At 42.5% G+C, this 11,557-nt stretch overlaps 1 long non-coding RNA gene across 1 annotated transcript; it reads left to right on the top strand.

Annotated features, from left to right (window-relative positions):
* The first annotated feature begins 7,700 nt into the window (after positions 1-7,700).
* LOC141576119 (uncharacterized) lies at positions 7,701-10,325 on the top strand. Its single transcript, XR_012504351.1, has 3 exons — positions 7,701-7,835; positions 9,208-9,306; positions 9,992-10,325. It is a non-coding gene; the product is annotated as an uncharacterized LOC141576119 (long non-coding RNA).
* The last annotated feature ends 1,232 nt before the right edge of the window (positions 10,326-11,557 follow it).

The following is an 11,557-nucleotide window of genomic DNA, read 5'->3' on the forward strand; positions in this document are numbered from 1 at the left end:
TATATCTAATATCTTTTCAGATCCTCGACACTCTGATTCTCCTTTTCCATCCTGCGTCTGATGTTTATGAACTTCTGTGGAAGCTTATTCTTCTTGCTGCCTCCTGGGGAGTTTCTATTTTTCTCTTGTTCGTCTGGAGGACCGTCCTTGCTGTAAGTATTACTAAAGTACCTGACAGTGTCCTTTTAATCACACCTAATAGGAATTTATATAGTCACTGGACATTTTATTTGCCTGCCTGGGCCAGAATCCAGGAGTCTTTTCTTTGTTTCCTTTTAGATTATTAACTTGAACACAAATTAGTTTTGAAATGGAAATTTGTTGCAAAATCTTTATAGTAAGAACTCATTGAGCAAGACAACAGTATATTCTCAATGAGACAATGGCAATTTATAAACTCTTCTCTTCAATAACAAAACAGGAAGGTTAAGTATTTGGCGAGTCCATCTATCTCTCCACCTGCCCCTGCCTGTGTGTTGGGTGACAGGGGACAGGGAAGCTCAGTGGTCCTGAGCAAGTGTGAAGTTAAGGGAACATCTGTGGTTTTCTGTTTGCCCTCCATGGATGCATTCTTCTATTGCCACATTATTGCCACTGGATCTTCGACACTGTGATGATTCTCCAAAATCTTGGCAAGGTTAGGGGCTGGCCTCAGTCTCTGATCATCACTTAAAGTTTTGAATGAAGAAATATGTGTTAAGTGTCAGGGAAAAGTGTCTTTGCATGGTATTACAGTGGAGTCCTGCCTGGGTTTTTCTGGACTATTACTCTTCATACGATGACTTGTATCTGAGTCAAGAAGCACGTTCGCTTCTTGAAAATGGTCGCTGTCCGTCCTGCTGCTGTGTGTGGTTTCACTACAGCCATTACTCACTTTCATTCTCGTCTGATGTCTCATCTGATGTCCGTTTGTTTTTAGTGGTCTTGACAAATCTTACGACCTCATAGGTTACAATTGCTTATCAATTCAACAGTCAACTCTGTATAAGATTTCAGAAAACCTTTCATTGAATGAAAGGGGTGCATCTTAATCTTAGTATAAAGATTTTGCCTTTATTTTTCTTTTAGTTTTCTCCTCTCTGTCTCTCTCTCTCTTTTGAAGGTTACACAACTATCCAGGTTCTGGACTTAAGTGTGGATGTTTGGTTTGACAAAAAAAATTAGATAAATGATGCATTACAACAACATATCATGAAAATAATATAGTTCAGTGTTGTTAAATGTGAATATGCGTTATGAAAATTGAATAGAATGATGTTTATTTAATAGAATGTAAGCAGATCTTTTGTTCTAAAATAAGTTATTTACCATTGTGCTATCAGAAATGGTGAGTGAAAGATCATGCCTTAAGTAGGAAATTCTGATTTTTCCTGATTTTTAATCATATTAATTGTTATGCTGTACCAAAGTGATAATTGTGATTTCAATGGATTACTGTTTTGATAGTATATTAGAAATTATAGATTTACTAATTATATGTTTTGACTTCAAATTTAATGTTTCTTCCTCTCCTAGGTAAAGCCTCCAGTGTGTCAAGGTAAGGTATTAGGGTTTAGTTTCCTTTGTAATATTTTCTCAATACCAGGATTTGATGTGGATTTTAATTCAACTAAGAGTAAACACAATGACTTCTGATGTCTAACTGACTTCTCAACTCTTGAAAATTTTACTCCTGCAATGGTGTCTAAATGACATCGTAGAGGAAGTTGACATCTATTGAGCTAAGAGGCCAGGAGGGTCACAGGAGTAGGGAGACTAGGATGAGTTTAATTTCGCATAGCAAAATTGAGGAAGAAGGTGATGAGAAGAGTCTAATGTTCGGAGTGTGTCCCTAATATGAGCTGGCTCTTGGTGAAAAGTAAAGATGCTGAAACACTACTTGAGCCTGTCAGGACTCTCCAGGCTGAGGGAGGGACGCAGATGTAGCCAGGCGGTGTGTGTCACAGCAGAGGGGCATCCATGGGCTGTGACTCATAAGTGAAAGGAGCCATTCATGGCAGTGGGGACTTAATGGAAGTGATTCAGCCTGAAGATGATGCTTTCTATGCAGGCTTCACACTCTGCTGACCGAGTGGGGCTGTGCGTGATGGGCAGGGTGGCTGCCCGGCACTCAGTAGGCCCTCAAGGGCTGCTGTTGGTGACAGTTGATGCAGAAGGGCTGGTGCTGAGAAGAGGGATCTCAGCATCAGAGCATCACCACTGGGCAGACAGAAGATGCGTGTGCACTGTGTGGTCAGATGAGGGACTTAGATGCCTGAGAGAGGAGTCTGGTTCTGAGGGCTGCGTTCTAGAGCTTCACACATGGAGTCGCCTGTGACTGGCTGTTTTACATGTGCTGCTTTCCTGAAGCAGTGATGGTAACATTCTCATCCTGGCGATAGAAAAGCTTGTCATTTAGGGCCTGTGTGTTATCCAGGTCCTCCAGTGACTAGGTGGGGAAGCCCACATGGTACCAAAGTGTTTAATTCCAGCTACCTTGTCCTTCAGGGCCCCCAACATGATTTTCATGAAAGACGATCTTCCAGGCAGCAGGAAGACACTCGAGGCCAGTGCAGGCCCAGTCAGGCAACGTTTTGAACTTGCCTTCTGTGGTGTTGCAGATAGGGCCTGGCTGTGGGGTGAACCTGCGTGGGATAAGGGTTCTATTTTTTTAAGCAGGGGCATGTTTACTTACCTTAGTAATTGGAGGAGAGAATGTTAAGGGGACAGGTTGCTTGGTTTTTCTTTTTCATCTCTGGTGATGTCAAAAGTATTTGAATGATTGAATTTTCTAAGAATGGTGCTTATAGCTGGGAGAGAATTTAGGGGAAGACTTTTTATTGTGTTTCTGCATCTTTGAAAAAAATTAAACTAGGAATCTCAATGATCTCACATTTAGAATGCCACTAAGATTTGCTTCCTTTAGGCACAGTAGAAAAGCTAAAAGTTTAATTATACTCATAGTGCCAGCCAGATATGTCTCTACTGCTAATAAATCATGATAATTCTATTCTACTGGGTTTTCTTGCCAATATGAGAAATTGCTTCATCTCCTTTTAGTTACTTTAAAGCAGATGAATGAGCAGAGCAAGAATATGGAGAATGAAAACAGAGAACTTGCAGAAAATATATCTGCTTGGGTGCAGAAGGTATCCTTGTCCTTTTGCTTTTTTTTTTTTTGTGATTTTACCTTCAGTTCCTCCCCACTCTGGCAGTTCAGTTATTTGGCTCTCTTTTCCTTCATCCTACTGTCCTGTTCCATGTGTTCCATAAGAGGTCTAGGTTCAAAGCATGTGTCCTAGATAAAAAAAACAAACAAACAAACAAACAAAAAAACAGATTTCTTCTGTAGAGCACAGGGAACTCTACTTGATATCTTGTAATCTATAATGAAAAAGAATGTGAAGACAAACATAGGTGTATATATATATGTAACTGAAACATGCTGTACACCAGAAAATTGACACATTGTAACTGACTATATATCAGTAAAAAAATAAACAAAGCAAGTGTTGTAGATGTAAAGCACCACTTTCTGTATTAGTGGAAGAGGTCACACACAAGATAGGTTCAGCTAGCAGTGTACTTAGTATTTGTAATTCTGTTTCCTTCATTACATTTTTGCATAGACCAACAACGCAAAGAAATGCTTAGAGGAGGCAATCAGGCAAAAGAAGCTGCCCTCTGAGAAAGCACTGAAGTTTAAGGTACGAACCACTTGTTAGATTACATTCTGAAAGTAGAAATGAAAGTAATGAGTAATTGTTACTAATTCAATGTTTCATTGAATGAGAGCTTGAAGCCATTGAGAAGGTGAATGAAAATTTGAATGACATCATTAAGATTGTTCGAGCTAAGCTGCAGGCTGTGAGGGACCAGAACGCCAAGAACCCACACCTGGTAAGAGCTGCCACTTTGACCATAGCTGGGCTTCTGAGGCTTTTTGTGCCCTGGGCGAGCTGCGTGCACCTGCTCCTCCTGCTTTTGACCACAACAGAGTGTGAGAGCCCAGGAGCGGAAATTCCCTGTGAACAATGACCCAGAATTTCATGGACTAAAACCTCTGTGACTTTTTCTATTTCAGAGACTAGGAAATATGTCTTATTTTCACAACCTAGAGAGTTTTCTCACCACTCACACTGCCCTCCAAGATACACAGAAGATGTCAGGAAATACCTGAGAGGTTAAGGAAGTTACTAGACTAGGTGCACAGTTCCTTGCCCTGTTGATGTTAAACAGAGAATTTTCCATGTGAATTTGGGTAAACTTTGTTTATATTTCACCAGCAACACTCATTTGTGAGCTCTTTGACACGAGCAGTTTCCCACCCTTGCTTCCTCTTGTCCAGTCGTGCCCTCCATTGTCCAGGGAGGAGGAAGCCTGTGGAGGTGAGGAAAAATCTGTGCCTGGAGGTCTTTTTTCCACATTTCTTTATGGGCTTGACATTTGTCCTGGGCCCAGCCTGTATCAGCTGCCATCACAGGAAACTTAGGCGTAGTTGTGGGTACTGGCTGAGAAGGGACAGGATTCCAAAAGGGTTGAAGAGAAGCAACTGCCCATCAGAACAAACCAAGACATTCTGGAAGAGATTGGCCGGCTGGCAGTGGAAGAGGACCAGCTGAAGAAGGAAATGCAAGATGCAAAGGGTCAGAATGAGCTGCTAGGATGCCCGTTGCTAGAACTTGAAGGAAGAGGCCCTGTCTGCTGTAAATTCTCAAATGGAGCACTGTCTTCAGCCCCAAACCGAAATTCAGGGAAAGTCTCAGATGCTTTCAAGCATATGTAAGGAAACATATAACACTTGCTTTCCTTTCTTTATAAAATGTGTATGTTCAGAATCATTTCACTGCCTTAATATCTTCTGGAGAGAATGCTCACCAAAGTCTTTGGACATGTACCAGGGCTAATATATTTATTTTCTATGGTTTGTTTTGCAGCTAACAAAATACTTTGTTTCTGGAAAAAAAAAATTACACTTTTTAAACATATCACCCTGAGTTTTCATTGAAATCTTAGTACATAATTTATTTCTGTCCTGTGTGAAGATACTGGAAAAAGGAACATCTCCAGAGAACTTGAAAGGTGCTGTTTCAATGAACACTTCAGGAATTTGAGGTAAATGCCTCCAGTTGCAGCAGGATTTCCACTGTACACATTAGCTTTCACAAGGAACAACAATCTCATGTCTTAGAAGATTAAATGTTGATATCTACTCAAATTATTTTTCTTGGGAATTTAGTCACCAATGAGAATGTTTTAAGTTGAAATTGCTCTTAATAAATCTCATGTCTGTGAAGCCACAGTGAAATCTGAAGAAATGCATGTGCAGGAGGACGTTCAGCTCAGCATCAAGAAGAGAGTAAGGATTGTTACTCACCCCCAGAGATGCTTACCTCAGAGAACCGAGCATCACTGTGTCAGTGTTTAATTGTGCTGTAACGCACGGAAAGCAGATGGCCCATCTTAGCTGATTCCAAGCGTATGATTCCTCTCATGTTAAGTATGTGCACATTGCTGTGGATCAGTTCTTCTTGAATGTCTTCTCATATCTATCTTACAGCCAGGTGTTTCGAAGACCAGATCTGAGGATTCGATGCAGTGAGCTGTGACAACAGGGGACTGCAGCCTGGAAGGTATGTTGCTTGTTGGGAAGAAAACCTTACATACAGGATTCCTGGGAGATGTTGTGGCTTCATTTCTAGACCCCTAGAATAAAATAAATATAATAAAGAGAGTTAAATAACTTATTTTTTGGGTTTTTTTTTTTTTTTGGTTTTCCAGTGCAAAGAACAGTTAAGTTTACACTATACTGTAGTCTATTAAGTGAGCAATACCACTGTGTCTAAAAACCCCAATGTTCATAACTTAATGAAAATACTCTTTATTACTAAAAACTGCTAGCCATCATTGGAGCCTTTAGTGAGGTTTAATCTTTTTGTTGGTGGATGGTTTTTTTTTAACTTTTTTTTTTATTGAGTTACAGTCATTTTGGTGGATGGCATTGAATTAACATTGGTGGCTGCTGACTGGTCATTGTGGCAGTTGCTGAAGATCGGTGTGGCTTTTGCAATTTCTTAACATAAGACCACAATGAAGTTTGTGACAGGATTCTCTCTTCCTTTCAGGAACAAGTCCTCTGTCACAGGCAATTTGACACATTTTACACACAGTAGAAATTCTTTCCAAATTGGAGTCAGTCCTCTCAAACCCTGTGGTAATTTATCAGCTAAGTTCATACGCTCTTCTAAGTCCTTTGTTATTTCAACCTTCTTCACAGCATCTTCACCAGTTGATTCCATCTCAAGAAACCAATTTCTTTGCTTGTCCATAAGAAGCAGCTCCTCATTCATGCACATTTTATCATGAGGTTGCAGCCAATCAGTCATATCTTCAGGCTCCACTTGTAACTCTAGTTCTCCTGCTATTTTCAGCACATCTGCAGCTCCTTCCTGCACTGAATTCTTGAGCCCTTCAAAGTCACACATCAGGATTGGAATCAATTCCTTCCAAACCCCAGTTCATGTTGATATTTTGACTTCTTCCCATGAATCACGAATGTTCTTAATGACATGTAAAATGGTGAATCCTTTCCAGAAAATTTTCCATTCATTTGCCCAGACGCATCATTGGTGTCACTGTCTATGGCAGCTAAAGCCTTCCAAAATGTATTTCTTAAATAATAAGACTTGAAAGTCATAATTACTCCTGATTCATGGGCTGCAGAATAGATGTCGTGTTAAGCATGGAAACAGCATTCATCTCATGCATCTCCATCAGAGCTCCTGGATGACTTGTGCATTGTCCATGAGCAGTAATATTTTGAAAGAATTTTTTTTGTGTGTTTTGTTTTGTTTTCTGAGCAGTAGGTCTCAACAATGGGCTAAAATATTCATGTTGTAAATAGATGTGCTGTCATTCAGGCTTTGTTCTATTTATAGAGCACAGAGTAGATTTCACTTGATTCTCATGGGACATAGGATTTTCATAATGTTAAATGAATATTGGCTTCGTTAGCCACTAACGGGAAAATCAGCCTGTCCATTGAAGCCTTGATGCCAGGCGCTGACTTCTCTCCAGCTGTGATGGTGCTGGGTGGCCTCCCCTTGCAGTTCTCTGCATTGAAAACCTGTTGTTTAGTGCAGCCACCTTCATTAGCTGCCTTAGCTTCATCTCCTGGAGCACTTGCAGCAGCCTCTGGGTCAGCTCTTCCCGCCTTACCTTGCACAGGTATGCAGTGGAGATGGAATCTTGCCTTAAACTTCATGGGCCAAACCCTGCTGGCTTCACACTTTTATTCTGAAGCCTCTTCACCTCTCTCAGGGTTTATAGAATTGCTGAGAACTAGGGACTTCCGCTGGATTAGGCTTTGCCTTAAAGGAATATCATGCCTGTTTTAATTAAAATGATAAAAAACCAAATATTTCAGAAACTACAAAAATGTGACACAGAGATAAGAAATGAGCAAATGCTGCCAGAAAAAAATGTCACCAATGGAATTGCTGTACTCAGGGTTGTTACAAATCTTCAATTGTTTAAAAATATGCATTACCAGGGAGGGCAATAAAATGAAACATGCCTGTAATAGCAATGAATTTGCACTGGGAAGGTAAAAAGGGGATTCCTGCCTTCAGAATTCTCTCCTTTCTCCACTCCCCAGCACAGCCAAGCTCTTGAGTGCACATGTGCACACACAAAGCCAGTTGTTTTATGTTTATAGAGGGTAAAAAGAAAATGCAAGACCACCATTCTGCATCGGGATCTCTGAAAGAACGTGAGGAAGACGGTTTCCAAAGGCAGGTGAAGAAAGTAAGTGTCCTTGATGAAATCAGTGGACAGAGATCTATGGACACTGAAGGGTAAGACATTCCCGTGTTAATTATGACAATGTGTGAATGAATGTGTGGAGTTATGTAGATATTGTAATACGTTTCAGAATACTTACCACCATATTTTCTTTACCATATTCAATCAGTACAGATGTGCATTTATTTTTCGACCTTGATTTCTGTAATCTGCTGCTTCTGTTCATTCTAACTGGTTACCAGAGTCTTGTTTGTATTTAGTTTGAGATTTTAGCGGGTTCTTGGACCAGATTTAGTCACTTCATTATCTGGATCCCCCTAGGTCCATTTTTATTTTCCTTAGGTTTCAACCACATCAAAGTGTCATGACCTGCCATGTGTCTATCATTTTTAATAAACTCTAGACATTGGGTAGAAAATAGAGAAAATTTGAGGCCTCGTGTGAGGTTAACTTGCTGCAGAGAAGGTGGGCATTACAGCTGGCAGGTGGTCAGGGCGCCAGCAGCGCTACATCCTGTTAACCCGGTTAGCAGCTGAGATCAGTCAGTGCAGCCAGCATTCGTGAGGCCCGTGTGTCTCCTGTCCACCTTTGTTTCTGGCATATAGCTCTCATGGATCCCAGCTAAGTCCTGTGGGTCTCTCTAGGGATCACCTTTGCTGACAGACAGTGAGCTCCAGCTGCCTGACTGCGGTGCCTGTGCGTAGGGGGCACCGGCTGCCGGGCTGCTCTGCATCTCAGTGGTTTCCTCTGCAGTTAACGGGTGACCCCCGGGGAAGGTGGGCCCAGTCCTGGGCTTTCTTCTTCTCCATCTTGGCCTCATGTCCCTTTCTGGCTTGTTAGCAATTTGGTACATTTGATCATGGATTTCATAATTTGTCCAGAGTTTCCTGTCATTCTCAGGGAGAGGTCAGGGACATCACACCCATTAACCCGCTTTCAAAAACAAACATTTCCTTATATTTCCTAAAGGATCAGGTTTTGCTCCAGGTTTTGACTGAAATCTGTGCTCTCTGTGGGAGAAATCAAACAAGTCATGAACGCTTGCTTTACCCTAATTGTTTGGTTGTGATGACTTGGTCAGACCCTGATTCCCACGTTGAAACACAGTGAGCTCATGCTGTCCCAGGCACAGGAACCTGAGCCTGGTGGGGGGGCGGGGCACACTTCACGTGGGCTTTTCCTGTGTGTTTACTTTATGCATAAATGATTATGGGTGGGGACGCTGAAGGGAAGCCCAGATACCAAACAGTTGCCAGAGGCCTGAGTGTAGCTTTTTCATATTTATTAGTGGGGGTACTTTAATTCTTTCCTGTGTATTTATCAGCCTGAGCATTTATGGGGAAGGGCGAAAGGAACATGGAATTCTTCCCTTCCAGTTTCTGGGAGGGAAACTGGCAGAATTTCAGAGTTTCTTTCCCCTCTCAGGAAGGTGGACATGAACGGATGTGAGCTGGTGGGAAAGCAGCAGCTGTTGGCAGCAAAGGAGGAGGCAAAATTGGCTGAAGAGGAGACAAGATGGTACAAGTGAGTTCAGCTCCTCTGCACCTGTGGCTCTGAAAACACCTGTTGGATTTTTTGAAAACTTTTCTAAAATGTTTAGACACAATATCATAAACTGACCCAAACAAAAGACATTTGTATACATGGCTTCACACAGGAGGAAAAGTTTTAAGTTTTACATATGTTAAGTTAAATGTTTAACTTTAAAAAGTATTAAGTTACTAAGAATTTCCTGGTCCCAGTGCTGGCCAGACTGAGAGGAGAGACGGTTCACAGAGATGTTTCTGAAGGTGCTATAAACCGTTCTCACCCTGAGGATAGCAGTTTAGTGTAGCGTCAGTCGGACCAATAAAAATTCCCATGCTGCTGTGGAGACCCATGTGTAAGAAGTAGGGTCAGGATGTAAGGAAAGGAAGAATCAAGCTTTGTGATAAAAGATGCTCAGCACAGGACACGTGAGGGAAATGCTGAGAACGGGAGGGGGAGTTGTGTCAGCGCAGAACCGGGCAGGCGTTCAGTAACAGTGACGGAAGGAGTGGCTGCAGCGACAGCTTTGCACCTGCTGTGCTTCTGCAGCCGTGTGCAGTGTGTCTTGAGCGGTGAGATGATGTGTGTGAGTGTGCAGTGCAGATAACATGGACTGGGGCAGATTATTTAACAGCATACCCAGCATTGTGTCTTCTCTGATGAAACAATTTGTAACTCATAGGATAAGACTTGAAGAATGTCACGGGCAAATGCGGGAAGCAGAGATCATTTGGAGACACCAGGTAACCTGCCTTCCTCCTGACACACCGAGTCCTCAGCACCTGATGCAGACAGTTATTGTGGCCCTGAGAACCCCTAGCCATGGGGTGTTTCTTGATGTGTTGACTTTTTCAGGTCACTCTTGCCGAGAAGAAGGCCCAAGACAGCTCAGTAAGAATTTGTTTCCTTCCTTCCCTTTGTGCACAGTCGGCCACAACTGAACGTGGATGTGTTTTTCTCCCACAGCTCAGGGCTCAGGAGCTGGAGAGGGAAATCTCTGAATTGAGAAGGGAAAACTCTGACCTGAGAAGGGAAAACTCTGACCTGAGAAGGGAAAACTCCTCTGAGCTGAGAAGGGAAGTTGCCCACCTGAAACAGAGGTACAGAATTTTGACACATTTTTACGGGTGTTTTGAGATTTTTAAGGACTGGTTGTTTTGTGCCTAGTAGAGGAATTGGTGGTGTAATTTGTATTGAAGCCATTCTTTATCTTTAAGATTGGATGCAATCTGCAGACGGAGGCAGGCAGAGGAATACATGAGGCAGGATCCCACTCCAGGAGGACCGTACAGGCTGCACCCTCCCCTGAGAGGTAAGGAGCGCACAGCTCCATTTCTGCAGCAGGAGCCGCCCAGTGGGCTGCTTGTCCCCATGGGTAGTTGTTGGGTTTCCTGGACACCACACCACACACTCACTGTGGGGAACAGTTTCACAGCTGGGTGACAAGATGCTGTTTTCTTTACATGCCACTAGCCAGCAGGGCTCTGTCCCCTGTGAGCGGTGGAGCTTACGCCCCTCCAGGGACTGCGGGCCGCCCCCCAGTCTCTTGGTTGCCTGGCGTGGCTGGCATGGCTGGTTTCTGTGCACTAGAAGACATGAGTGTCAGCCCTCTCTTCCCGCCTGGACACGGTTTTGAAGGCTGAATTTTCTTCTCATTTCAGGAAAATAACATGGATGACGTTTTAGAATGAAGGCAGTATGTCATAATGAGAAAAACATTTTTCTTCATTTGCCTTGGTGGATAAATATTCTATTCAAGATCTGCTTTAAGGCAGCAGGCATTTCTTCACTAATTTTGCAGGTCCCTTCATTCTTATAATAAAGCTTGCACAGTGACCTAGAGTAGCCAGTTAGTAAGTGACATGACAACGTAGCCTCACTCCCCCAGAGTTAACATGTAACTCTAAAGTCTCCCACCAGCTACTCCATGTAACTCACCATTCTTTTGCCGATTATTACAACATGAGTCATTGAGGCTACTTCTTTCATAAATGATTACGTGATATCTGGTCACTTATACAAGACATGCGCTGTCAGAGAGAAGGCTTTTAAAATTTCAACAACAGGCTGAGGAGGAAGAGATGGAGCTCACAGTCAGGGGTTGTTGATACTCTTCCTACAAAAGACCCTTCTTACTTTAATGTATAATCTGTATACAGACTGATTTGCCCTGAAGTGTGCTGTGAGTCCACTGTGTAAGTGTTGGTTGCCAGTGATCTGAGCACTGAGACCCCATCCAGGGTGATTA

The sequence above is a fragment of the Camelus bactrianus genome, chromosome 36 (assembly GCF_048773025.1).
Source record: "Camelus bactrianus isolate YW-2024 breed Bactrian camel chromosome 36, ASM4877302v1, whole genome shotgun sequence".
NCBI classification, from domain to species: Eukaryota; Metazoa; Chordata; class Mammalia; order Artiodactyla; family Camelidae; genus Camelus; species Camelus bactrianus.